Here is a 14,518-nt window from a genome sequence, read left to right as displayed (position 1 = left end):
CGGCGGCTCCTCCCCTCTGGGCTCTGGGAGCGGCGGCTCCTCCCCTCTGGCTCTCGGGAAGGCGGCTCACCCCTCTCTGGCTCTCGGGAAGGCGGCTCACCCATCTTTATTGGAGTGACCGGGGCATCTCCCAATTAACCACCATGAGGGCAACCTCTGGGAAGGACGCCGGGTGGTGTTGTTCCTCCCACTGTTCTCACCTCTCCCCATCTCGACGCCACAGCATGTTGATAACTATGGGGAGATCGTGGACGAGGTCTGCCTCAGGGTGCATCAACCAATCCCAGATCTCCTGGGACGGTGGTGAAGGTGGTGGTGCTGGAGGTAGTGGGGTGGCCCCTGATGCCCGGGGTGAACACTGCACCTCTTCCTGGGCCTGGTTGTAGGGGCATCGTGCCCAGTTGTGGCCGTCCTCCTCACACAGGCCACACCAGTTTGCCGGTGGCACATCTGGGCAGGACCGCCAACGATGGTCCTCCTTCCCGCACCAGGAACACCAGGAGAAGAGGCTGGCCGGGTCCTCCAGTGGTGGCTGCAGCAGCTTACATTTCTTCAGCTGCTGCTTGTCCTGCCTTTGCCACTGTCTGCTCTTCTTTCCCATGTTTTTAAAAAAAAAATAAAAAATTATCCCAAAAATTCCACAAAACAAAAATACTGCTCCGAGCCTCTAGGTGGCGCTGTCCCACTTCTGACACCAAATGTGGCAGGCTGGCAAGTGGATAGAGGCCCAGAGACAGTCTGTAATTAAAAAAAAAATACTATTTTATTATAAATAAACACAAAAATGAAAGGGCACAAGGGCCAAAATAAAGGGATTTAAACACAAATAAAGCAAGACAAAAAAGCAAAAATAACAAAAATAACAATTTCCAGGCTGGGCAATGCCTTCATAACATGCAAACATGCAAACATGCAAACATGCAAACAACCTGCTTCCTCAGCTCCCTCTCCCTAAATGAGAAGCAGAGGCCTCCTTTTATGTCAGGTGGCTGGGCGCTGATTGATCGTTAATTAAACTAATCATCTAATCAACCCCAGCCACCTGAACACAATGAACCCAGGCAGGTAGGGGAATTTAACCCCATCCCTGCCAATTTCTAAAGGGCAGAGCTGTGCTCTGCCACAGTTGGCTTTCAGAATCTACACTCTAAATACTACTACTACTACTACTACTAATAATAATAATAATAATAATACAACCATATTATAAATATCCAGCTGTTTATACCTGGACTGAAGTTAAAAACCTACGTAGATCAAAAATAAGTCTAGTTTTTAAATGAGGTACAGGTACTATCGAGGTACAGAATGAATGGTTCTGAATAACCTGGTCCCTACAGCAGCAGTGTAATAAAGATTATATTATATTTCATTTTAAAACTGAAGTAACGCTTTACATGAAGTGTCTCTAATTACTGTATATTTACATAGTAATTACATGTTATACTTGTGTTCTTACACAATTGCAGTGTTATTATGCATAGTTACTATGCATGTAATGTGTAAATCTTTTGTATATATATGCAAGTACACAATTGTATCAGATAGGGGTTAAGGATATAGTTAGGTTTAGGATTAGGGTTATATCATGCAAATTAAGTTAAGTACATTGTAACTATAAATAACAACATTGTAAGTACACATGTATTTATATGTAACTACTATGTAAATACACAGTAATTAGAGACACTAAATGTAAAGTGTTACCAAGATATATTCTGTAACCTCATAGTCACAATTATAAGCATGGGTGAGGTCCTGCTCAAAAGTTCACCTGTATTCTATTACATCAGGCAGTCTCATTAGTGTTTTGCTACTTTGAAAATAACAGGTTTCTTTGTAAAATACAAATTAAAATCTTTTGCTTTTTTTGGGATATGAGGATTAAGTTGAAACCGCTGCCTCCTTGTCCCTAACCATATCCTGGGCTGTAGGTCACATGGTCTGATTGACCATTGGAGAAAGACACTGTTCCAAACGTTTGTTTCTTCTTGGTTTCTTTTGTGATCCGGATTGTCTCAGGATTGAGTGTTTAAAGTGCTGAATGCAATGAAGTGCTTCTTTGGGTTTGCCTTTCATCTCGAGACAAAGAGTTACAGAACAGAAGAGTGACAGAGAGAGAGTGGGAGATAAGAAAAAGAAACAGGTTTTACTGCCACTGCTTTGTCAAAATTGAAATCATCTCATTAAGATAAGAAAGCCTGATTTTAATTTAAAAAACAGACAGACAGAGTAGGATGAGAGACAGAGAAAGAAGGAAAGAGGAAGAGAGTGACCTACAGAGAGGAAAGGAAAAAGAGAGAAACAAACCAAGGAAGAGGAAGGATAAAGACACAAAGAGGTAGAGAATAGTCAGGCATCTATGGGAACAGTAGTCCTGTCTTTAGAGGACATGGTAAAGGCCTTGAGAAGGACATACTGTGCTGCTTATCTTCTATAGAGATTTTAACTCTGTTGTAGGACCCATACTAAAGCAGAAGACACGGAAGCCATAAAAATACCCAATACTACAGTTCACATTCCTCAGCAAAACAGGTATATTTGTATCAGTGCCGCTCCCATGTTTTTCACCCATGCTTTGCCAGGTTATTGACGAGCTCTTAATTAAATCAACACTGCTTATTGACACCAGTTTCGGTGAGTCCCTCTGAAGGAATATAAAACAGTTCGACTGTATATTAGCCTAATGCAATTTGATAGTGTTCATTTTAACAATCAAATTAGTGGTAGAACTTAACAGCACCATCCTAAAGTTTACAAAACACCTTAATGTTACAGACCTAGAACCATACAACTAGACTATACAGTTCCAGATTTCTTTAGCACCCAAATAGCTAATTAGAGATTAGACAGTAAAGAGTAAAGACAGTACAATTATACTCCCTTGTGTCATAACAAAAACAATACACTAAAACTGCAGCTAGTATAGGGAAGGCTGTAATTCCATCTTGGGGCTCTGGGGACATTGATAAATTGCTCATTGTGTATCATGTCACTTGATGGGATTACAGCCCTATTATAAATAGCTTGATGTTTATCCTAGGGTTGTATTATTATTATTATTATTATTATTATTATTATTTATTATTATTATTATTATTATTATTTTATTAGTTTAGTAGTAGTATAGAATTAGTATTAGTAGTAACAATATGAAATATGTTAGTTTAAAAACTGCAAAAATGATCAATGATGGTAATTATAATACTATACAGTACTTCTTACTCCCAGCCATCATGTTATGGAAACGTATGGCTTTAGCTGCATTTCTGTCACTGCCTCTATAACCCTTTCATATGTAAATTGAGACCTGAAAAGTGTAAATTGTACATATTATTCAGTGAAGCAGAACGATGGGAATTCAGAATACTACATTATGTAAATGGGTGCAGGCAGTGCCTTTAGGAGTTTACATCAGGCATAGAACAAGCACCCCGGTGCAAGACAATCATACCTTAATCTTGCACTGGGCTTTTTTGTGCTTTATTTATTTGGGGTATTTCTCCTTTGTTTTCTGCTAAAAACGTACCTTCTGTGTTTTTTCTGTCTCAGTTTAGATTCATGCAGAGTGCAGAAGCAACAGAGCTTGACTGAATCACAGAGTTGCTTTTAATTATTATTATTATTATATATTATTATATAATATAATATAAATATTAATAATTATTATTATATAATAATAATTAATTATAATAAGATTATAAGTAATATTCAAAAAATAAAATAGTAGCTTTTTCATCTTTTTCATCGAAAAAAGTAAAAAAAAGTCGATTTCTTTTTTTATCATCCACAATACAATCCAGAGTTTTGTTTTAAACGGATTATCAATTATTATTATTTATTTTTATTATTATTATTATTATTATTATTATTATTAATCATCATCATCATACATAGTACATTAAAAGTATTTGTTGAAAAAAGGAAAAAATAAAAAGACAAAACTGTGTCACTTGAACAAAACAAGGGAGTGAATTAAACAAAAAAGGAAGAAAAAGGAATTCAAAATGACAGCGAGACAGCGAATAAACAGGGGTGTTGAATAATTGCATGCATGGTACAGTGATTTAAAAAGGGAAAGGAGACTGAACCTCCCTCCCCAGAACAGAAATGCATGTGGCTGGAGCCCCTACTCACTGAGGAAGGTATGAAAGTGACTCATCCCAACCTGCTACAAGGCTAACGAACTGCTCCATCAAAAACCATGACAACTGCAGCTTGCTGGCTGGACCTACAGGAAGACTTCAGAAACCAACCAAATAAGAGGAAGAGAGACGAGGGAACGATTGTTTTCAAATAAGAGGGAGGGAGACGAGGGAGCGATTGTTTTCTATATATTTACAACAAAAGAGAGGGATAATCCTAGCTAGGGGAAAAAAAAAACAAAAAACAAAATGATTTTCTTTTGAAGCTGTTTCTATGTGCTGTTTTTTCGGAGGAAAGTGTTGTTCTTCCTTGAATCATCAGGTTATTATCTGTTGGAAAAGATGATCTTTCTGTTTCTAGTCATCGCTTTCTGGTCTACGCTGAAGACTGGATTTCAAAAAAGATGTGGAGGGACTGGATTCTAACCAAGGGCATTTGGATCTGCAGCAGTTTTTCTTTTTCCCAATGCAATAATGCTGTGAGATTGTGTGCTGGACGAAAACAATTTGCATAGAAGCTGCATTCCAAATAAGGAGAGAGAAAAGCATGTAAGCAACCTGGTACGTGTGTGTGCTTTATTATTCTTTTATTGCAATTTTAGCTAAAACAAAACTAACAGTTATGCTTGCAATTGCTGTCAATATTTTACCCTTTGCTGAAAATGAATTTCATTTGGTAGTATTGAAGCCAAGTGTAATTCTTGGAGTGTGTAAGGAATGAAATGTAATTTTCTCCATGGTAGAGGAAAAAAAGTTGATTATCTTAAAATAGATTATATTATATATATATATAATATATATATATATATATATATATATATATATATATATATATATATATATATATATATAGCGCGGGAGACTAAAACAATGATAATTTACTTTGAGTCATATATAAACCACACAGGTTTTGGGGGTATACATTTAGTCAAATTTACGGTGGGGTTACAGTTTTGTTGTGGGGGTTGCCAATCCTAAGTAAAAATGTAGATGCTCGTGTACATAGTGTAGTTACAGGACGTGCTGCAGTGCTAGCATGAGGAATCATATACTAGTGCTGAGTTACCAGAAGGAGTATTACCTTGTGAAGTTTCAGTGTCAGATCTGCAGTAGACTAAATCAGCAAATGAAAAATGTAACACGATGGAAAGAATATTTGAAACGTCAAGGCACAATAAACAGTTTGTGGAAGGAAGGTTTTCACCGCTCGGAAACCTCAGCGCCGGGTGAAGCGCTAGTAGTAGAGCTTGGTTTGGTACAGAACACAGAACCGAGCATCAAGCAAAATTGCAGTGAAGGAACCCAAAGTGCTTTCACATCCAGTTTTCAATATAGTTCTGGCACATTCTCATTATTAAACACGAACACTGAAAACACTGAACACATATCTGAGTGTACGTCTGAGTCGGGTGGAGGGGGAGCAACCCATTCAATATTTTTATTATTATTAATTCTACTGTTTATGATATAAGCAGGAGTTCAAATAAATTAATAAATAAATAACAGTTATCATATTATACAGACCGTCATAATTATTTTTGACCGCATTGAACCACTAGCGAAAAAACAAACAAACAAACAAAAAAAAAAACACGTTAGTAGACATTTTGGTAAGAAAATTGTCGTAAACCTTTTGGATACCTAAAATTCATACTTAAAAATGAAAGTTTTTTTTCTTCACATGCGTGACTATATATATATATATATATATATATATAGATAATATATATAATATATATATATATAATATTATTAATTACTGATACGTTAGTAGTTGAAGTCCAAAATTTTGTCAGGTTTTACATTAAACGCCATTTGTACTTTAAAGCCATCGAAAAGTCTCCTGAAAAGAGATCCTTTGATGTAGAAAGCCGTCTTTGTGAGACTTGAGCGAATCTTGATCTTGATGAGAATGAGATTCATCAAATAAATCGAAATAATTTTTTTTAAAAGAACCTGATGCGCCATAATATATTCATAGGTAAATTCACACGTATCAGTGTTATTGTAAATATAAATTCACAGCAGGGGTACGCACCTGCATATTAAGATTTTAAACATGACCCTAAACACTTTTGCTGTTTTTCTATATCAAGTAGCCCACATTTTCAGTTCGCTCTTCACTGCCAGCCAGCCAGCACCCTTCACCTACTTTTCACTAAATCTGCGTGCTTCTTTTGAGCGTGAGATCGTTCCCCTACTGGATCACCTGCATTGTCTATATTGTCTGTACCTGACAAATCAAGACATTTTACAGCTCAGTGTTTGACTTTTAGTGAACTATCCTTTCTGATAGGCGGGTGCTTTCATTAAAACTGAGGTCAGCAAAAGCACTTTCACGTGAAAGGATTAACTCTGCATTTTTACATTTTGGTCCGCATGCGGACCAGCGGACCCTGGACTCATAGCTTGAATATAGGATATGAAATAGTTACTGTGCAGGTTTAAACTGAATCAAAGTTATTGACCCTAATTCATAAATCGTTATTTGCTGCCTTGTGTGCCTTAGGGAGACAACTCAGGTTTTGTCCTAAATGATGCTTGCCGATAGGTTTACTTAATCATTGCTGATTAATATTGCATGTTGTATAACTATAAACTATATAAATCCATCAGATTGGAATACAAAACAAAACCATGGAAATATATGCATTTAATGTGTTTTATTTTTATTTAAGTATTGTCAACGACTTTTAATGTCATGGTTCACCAATGGTGCTGTTACATTTCAGTAACACTAATAAACTACAATATTTTTTAAACCAATAACTATGCATAACTACATTTTAGTTGTCTGTTATTGGATGCCTTTTATTTTTAATTAAACTAGAAGAGGAACAAGTTCATATATTCAATACATCAGTGTCGATTACAAGTGGCTGCTTCTTGCTACCCCAGGATTCCCTGTACTGCAAGTCCCTCCCATGGTCTAGCTGCAATCATAACGCATTCCAGAGGTCAATGTGCATAGTGTGATGTCCACAGTAGAGCATATGGACTTTAGACACTGGCAATGGATTAGGACTAGACTGAGAGACGAGGCACAGTTTATGAACAAGCACAAATAAAATGTCATCCATTTTCTTTATCTACCACAGAATCCCTGAGAGTTTAACTGAGCTGGGTTTGAACCTTGGATCTCCCCAACCTCAAATCCCATTACAAGGATGTTAAGCCAGATATAGTGTCTTATCAACAGCGAAGTGTTTACAATACAATCCCTCACTAAAGCTGCTGCCCCCCATGCAATATTTATGAAGTATGATTACAATGTGATGCAGTTAATTTCTTTAGAAAATAAATTGATCAGTTCTTTTTGATTCTGCACAACAGGTACTGTTCAGTAGATTTGATGTGTTTTTGAGGCATGCTGAGAACTGCCCAAATCAGATAATAGCACAGGTGGGAATCAAATGTAACAAACACAGTAAACTGTGCTTCCAATATTACTGCAGTGATCTCCATAGCTATAAGACATGCAGAAGTAGTGAAATGAAACCATTACGAACACTTCAGTTTTGGTATCCATTATAATATATAGGTATATAGAAAGCTTCATGAAATAATATATAACATGTAGCAATACAGAATTTCAAATGGCATTTGGTGTTATTATTTTGAATCTTATTTCAAACTGTTAATAGCAGGTTTCCATAACACATTTATAGATTATACATAACCAGTTATAAATTCCTAAAGTGTGACTCAATGTTGTTCTAGTTCTTACGTAGCTTTTGTTGACATGTATATTTCACATTTGGTTCAGTAAATGCATGTACCATTTACCATCATTCATAAGAACATAAAGAACATTTCCGAGAGGAAGCCATGCAGTCCATTAATACTTGTCCTGTTCTCAGTCTCCACTCTCTGTGTGAAGAAATATCTCCTATGCTATGTTCTAAGTCTATCTCCACTTAATTCTCAGCTGCTTCTCTGGTCTTGATTTCTATGATGAGTTTAAAGTTTTGGCTTTGGCTAACTTTCTCAACTCCTTTTAAGAATTAAAAAAAAAAAAAAAATCTAGTCTGAAAATGTATTGCGGTAAGCAGAATTCAAGTGCAATCTCCCCAATGCATAATGCAACCTCATTATAACCTCCTTGGATTTGTACTCTGCACTTCACCATTCCCCATGCTTATGCATGTGTAAAGTTACCAGAAGTATAGGCCCTAATAAACTTCTGGGCACATTTTTTTTTTAGTTTTTTATCCTTCTATTTATGCAGGTTTGCCCTTGTATGTAGGTCTCCAGTGGTGCATTGAGATGTGCTAAGAATTACATGTGCTGCTCCCGTATTGTAATGACAGCATGTCGTTGGTGATAGTCCCTCAGTAGTCTCAGCACCAGATGGAAGGTTCTCAATGTTCCTCCTGGTGAGCTGGGCTGTTGTTCAGGATTGAGCAGTGCTTTCAAGGAGGACTGCTCATCCGCAACGTGAGATATCCCAGAAGATGGGGGTTTGACAGGATGCAGCTACAGTAAGACTATGATGCCAGTACCAACTGACAAGTATCCGAGTGTCTTTATCACTGTGAATGCCGTGTCTCAGATACCAGGTCCTCAATCCTTCGTCTTTTGAGGCTATTGCGAATATATTACAAAAATATACAGACATGTTTCTTTTTCATAGTAGCTGGACTGTGTTCTGCAAAAGATAACTGGATGACCCTGGGATGAATGAATTGTGCAGAAGTCTAGTCATATAATTATATCTGAACTTGACCTAGAAGTGAAAGATTACCTGTGTGACAACCCCATTTAATCTTTCGTTTTGAGATACAGGTTTTAAATGATTTAAATTTTCATAACCTGACGTAATCTGAGTTTGACATTGCAATATTTACAGTACAATACTGTCTGCAAGAGCTATGCTGCGATGCACTGCTGTCACTTCATCTGTATTACTGCAAGTCTGCTGCTGATGTGGGGTCATGACTCCCCCCATGGAATATTTCTATAATTTACTGTAGTATGGTATATCCATTCTTTTAAATTCTTTAAAATGAAAAACTGCATCTTGGCTATAACTAATGCTTCTTTGCTTCTCTGAAATGCCATCCTCCTTCTCCCAGGCTTTCAGAAAGCTTGTGACGTGCTGCCCTTGCTGGCTGTATTCTTCTGTTTTCAGCTTGCACACCATTGCTATTGACTTTGTGTCTCTCTTGTTTTGTTTGTTCTGTTGTCTGCTCTCCATCCTGTTAGATTTTCTCTGTCAGAGTAAGTGATCGGTAATTCAGCCCGTTTCACCCGCACTACGGTCTGGCTGATTGTGTCCCGACATGTTAATACATGACTGTGTTGTAATGGACCCGAGAAGAAGGCAGTTATTACTAGGGGGCACCTTTTGGAAATGGATTAGACAGCTTGTTACCCTGGGAGTGTGTATTTATAGTGTATGTTTATATTATTACCAATATTATTGTTAATAATATTCTATTTCTTGCAGTTGTGAAATGTCCTAAAGGAAAGCGTGATGAATTTAGACAATTTTTATATGTGGTGCAGATATTCAAAGGGCAGCCCAGTTTAACAGAGCACACTTTACATTAAGTTTCTTTAATTACATAGTAGTTAGTAAATACATGTGTACTTACATATAATTACAACGTGTAGATCATTTTGCATAATATATGTAAGTAATTTTATCAGAAAAGGGTTAGGGTTAGAGAGGGTTAGGTTTAGAGTTAGGGATAGCGATAGGGTTAGTGTTAGGATTAGGTTTATATCATGCAAAAAGATTAAGTGCAGCATAATAATATTGTAATTACGTGTGCATACACATGTATTTACTAAGTAACTGCTATGTAAATACACAATAATTAGAGACACTTAATGTAAAGTGTTACTGAACATTCTAATCATAATATAGGATAATGCCTATGATGCCTGGCTTATGGAACATCCTGTAAAAGGGCAATACAGTGGTTATACCTCCATGACACTGCTGTACTTAAAAACATAAGGAAGCAGCAATGCTAAAGTCAATTAAACTATTTCTAGCTTCCATAATTCACTTATTTGAGCTAGAAAACATACAGTTCCCTCAATGTTGTTTTTTTCTCAGGCTGAGACAGTCTGTAATATTGTATTTATGTCATTAGTGTCGTCGGTGAGATCGGAAACGGGTGCTGTGTCAGATCTGGTCCTTTTTTACGGGCCTTTTGAGCCAAGACTGCCAATAGTTGCATGACCGAATTCATGATGACCCTGCCTTGACCCCAGCACAAAGTGACCAGCCTTTTGTTCTCCCAGACAAGGTAAAAATGGAAAGCAGTGTTTGGGTGGTTTAAAACCACCATACAGTTAACACAACCGTCAGCCTTTGGAGGAATGAATGGCAGACTGGGGATGTCCGGGTCAGGACTGAGGTGGCTTTAGCTTGCAGAGTTGATAGGGAAAGCTGTTGTCCCTTTCTTTCATAAACACCAGAATCACAATCCCTCTTTGTTTTTATCATAGCACTCTTTCATAAAGAAAATTAGCGAGACATCATTAGATACTAGATACTGTGTGAGGAGATATTTGTTTTCATAATAAAATTGTGCATGTTCCTTCAACACTTTTCAACTTGGGTCTTGCGTTCCCATATATACTGTATTATATTGAGGTTATATCAATTATATATCAACTGTATCTCTCAAATAAAATATGCACAAAGAATATGGGCAGCACTACATTAAATGTCTCTAATTACTATGTATTTACATAGTAGCTACATAGTTATTATGCATAGTTTTAATGTACTTACGTTTAAATTCTTTTTGACAATATATGTTTCAGAAAAGGGCTAGGTTTAGGGTTAGGGTTAGGGTTAGGTTTAGAGTTAAGGTTAGGATTAGGGTTATATCATGCAAAAAAATTACACCTTTATAACTATGCATAATAACATTGTATTTATGTGTAAGTACACATGTATTTACTAAGTAACTACTATGTAAATATACAGTAATAAGAGACACTTAATGTAAAGTGTTACCAGAATATGTTCAGACATATTTTACAGCTTTGTGATACATTTCTAACAAATATGCATTTTCTTTTTTACACATGGCACTTGTCTATAGTTTTAACTAGCACTGCAGCAGATATTTGAAACAGTGATATGAGACACCCAAGGATTTGAAGACCTGCTTCATTAATGGGAAACCTCATGCAGGTATCAATTCTAAATGTATGCAGAATGCAATGAGTACCCCAAACAGCTAGACCAAACAAGTCAGCTTTACTTGTGTTTCGGAGCCCCTGTGGCTGTGAGAGGTGACAGTAGTGTTTCACCCCCATAGGGTACAATGGCCCTGTGAAAAGCATCAGATCCGCACATAGTTGCAGTGAAATCCTTTATTAATCTCATTCGGGCTGAATTTATGAGAATTAAATTTAATGAGACAAGTCAGTTTGGTCACAGTGTAAGAGCTAAAGAAGAATCTTGGCCTTGGCTTTTCTGTGGAGCCTTCCGGGCTTCTGTCACACCGTTATTGTGCAGCACGAGCGTGTAGTGGCACAGCGTGACAGGTACCTGCAGCTCCGCAGACAGAACATGCCAATACCTAGAACAAGACAGAACATGCCAATACCTAGAACAAGACAGAACATGCCAATACCCAGAACAAGGCAGAACATGCCAATACCCAGAACAAGACGGAACATGCCAATACCCAGAACAAGGCGGAACATGCCAATACCCAGAACAAGGCGGAACATGCCAATACCCAGAACAAGGCGGAACATGCCAATACCCAGAACAAGACGGAACATGCCAATACCCAGAACAAGACGGAACATGCCAATACCCAGAACAAGACGGAACATGCCAATACCCAGAACAAGACGGAACATGCCAATACCCAGAACAAGAACATGAACATGCCAATACCCAGAACAAGACCAATACCCAGAACATGCCAATACCCAGAACAAGACGGAACATGCCAATACCCAGAACAAGACGGAACATGCCAATACCCAGAACAAGACGGAACATGCCAATACCCAGAACAAGAACATGCCAATACCCAGAACAAGACGGAACATGCCAATACCCAGAACAAGACGGAACATGCCAATACCCAGAACAAGACGGAACATGCCAATACCCAGAACAAGACGGAACATGCCAATACCCAGAACAAGACGGAACATGCCAATACCTAGAACAAGACAGAACATGCCAATACCCAGAACAAGACAGAACATGCCAATACCCAGAACAAGGCAGAACATGCCAATACCCAGAACAAGGCAGAACATGCCAATACCTTCAACAAAAGGCAAACACATTTACTAAGAGTTAATATTTGGTGGAAGCACCTTTGGCAGCAATTACAGCTGTGAGTCTGTTGGGATAGGTCTGAACCAACTTGGCATACCTAGATTTTTCAATATTTGACCATTCTTCTTTACAGAACTGTTCAAGCTTTGTCAAGTTCCTTGGGGAGCGTTGATGGACAGAAATCTTCAAGTCACGCCACAAATTTTTTATTGGATTTAGGTTGGGGCTCTGACTGGGCCACTCAAGGACATTTACCTTTTGGTTCCTTAGCCACTCCAGTGTAGCTTTGGCTGTGTGCTTTGGGTCATTGTCATGTTGAAAGGTGAACTTCTGTCACAGTTTCAGTCTTCTTGCAGCGTGCAGCAGGTTTTCCTCAAGGACTTCTCTGTACTTTGCTCCATTCATTTCCCCTTCTATCCTGACAAGTGCCCCAGTCCCTGCCAATGTGAAACATCCCCATTACACGATGCTGCCACCACCATGCTTCACAGTAGGGATGGTGTTCTTTGGGTGATGCGCTATGTTGGGTTTGCGCAAAACATAACGCTTTGCATTTAGGCCAGAAAGTTCCATTTTAGTTTTGTCAGACCACAAAACTTTTTGCCACATGGCTATATAATTGAGTAATGGCATCCTTCATCCTTCTGACCATACAGGCCAGATTTGTGGAGTACTTGGAATATTGTTGTCACATGCACACTTTTACCAGTCTTGGCCATAAAAGCCTGTAGCTCTTGCAAAGTTGCCAATGGCCCCTTGGTAGCCTCTCTGATCAGTCTCCTTCTTGCTCGGTCATCCAGTTTGGTGGTGCCATATACCTTCCACTTCTTAATAATCATTTTGACCATGCTCCAAGCGATATTCAAGGCCTTTGATATTTTTTTTATACCCATCCCGTGCCTTTCAACAACTTTGTCCCAGAGTTCTTTTTTAAGTGCCTTGGTGCTCATGGTTGAATCTTTGCTTAGAAATGCACTACCTAGCAGAGGGAACCTACAGGAACTGTTGAAATGATCCTGAAATCATGTGAATTATGTGAATCACTGCAATTTAACACAGATGGAGGCCACTTAACTTGGTATGTGCTTTTGAAGGCGATTGGTTACATGTGAGCTAATTCAGGATTGCTATTACAAGGCCGGTGGACACTTATCCAACCAAGCTATTTCAGTTTTTATTTTTAATTAATTTTATACAGCTTTCTAGAATATTTTTTTCACTTGGAAGTTGTGGAGTAGGATGTGTAGATAAGTGAAAAATAAAACTAGTTTAATGCATTTTAATTCCAGGCTAGAAGACAACAAAAGGTGAACATTTTGAAACCTACATTCCTGATGCCTGACCCTTCTAGAGTGATCTCATTGTGCTCACAACACCTTGTGTAATGGGAATTGCAGTTCTGTGCACTGGACAGTGACCTCACCCATGACCTATTTATTTCGAAGGCTCTCAGAATCATTACACATTGGTGAAGGGCGCTGTGAACAAAGGAGTTCATGCAATGTACCGCTGGTGTATCAATTGAACATGGCTGTGTCCTGTACAGAACAAGCAATACAGTAATCTGAAACAGTATTTGTTGTATTTTGTAGATGCACATCATTAATGTCATCTACTGGAGGCAGCCAAGACTTTTTAGAGTTCTTATATACTCCATCGAGACACATTGTGCATGCACTGTGATTATTATTATTATTATTATTATTATTATTATTATTATTATTTATTTCTTAGCAGACACCCTTACCCAGAGTGACTTACAGTTGTATACAAAAAATACACATCCAGAATTTCAGTACAATTAAGAGCAAGATACAAAATAGAATGACTTCGGTCCTAATAAGAGCAAATACAAAACACAGTACTATTCTAGGGCAGTTAACAGTGTTGATCATTACATCAGGGTTAGATACGAGTGCAGGTGAAATACAAGATACTGCAGATTGGGTTGAGTGCAGGATTAAATACAGGAAAATAGGGAGCAGATCAGTGCAAGTTAAAGTGCATTAAAGGCAGAGTGCTATATTGTCCAGAAGTGAAGAGTTGAGTTTTACAGGTGTTGTTTGAAGAGGTGTGTCTTGAGGTGACTGTTGCTTCATAG

The 14,518-nt window shown here is 38.0% G+C and overlaps 1 protein-coding gene across 1 annotated transcript in view; it reads left to right on the top strand.

Annotated features, from left to right (window-relative positions):
* The first annotated feature begins 4,121 nt into the window (after positions 1-4,121).
* The window catches only part of LOC121318656 (short transient receptor potential channel 5-like), a 117,442-nt gene continuing 107,045 nt past the window's right edge, over positions 4,122-14,518 (top strand). Inside the window, exon 1 of the mRNA XM_041255562.1 lies at positions 4,122-4,706. The gene's annotated coding sequence lies outside the window, so the exon portion shown is untranslated. The remainder of the gene's footprint in view (positions 4,707-14,518) is intronic.

The sequence above is a fragment of the Polyodon spathula genome, chromosome 7 (assembly GCF_017654505.1).
Source record: "Polyodon spathula isolate WHYD16114869_AA chromosome 7, ASM1765450v1, whole genome shotgun sequence".
In the NCBI taxonomy this organism is placed as follows: domain Eukaryota; kingdom Metazoa; phylum Chordata; class Actinopteri; order Acipenseriformes; family Polyodontidae; genus Polyodon; species Polyodon spathula.
Note: the sequence above shows the minus strand (reverse complement) of the source record. Positions and strands in the feature narration are given on the sequence as shown.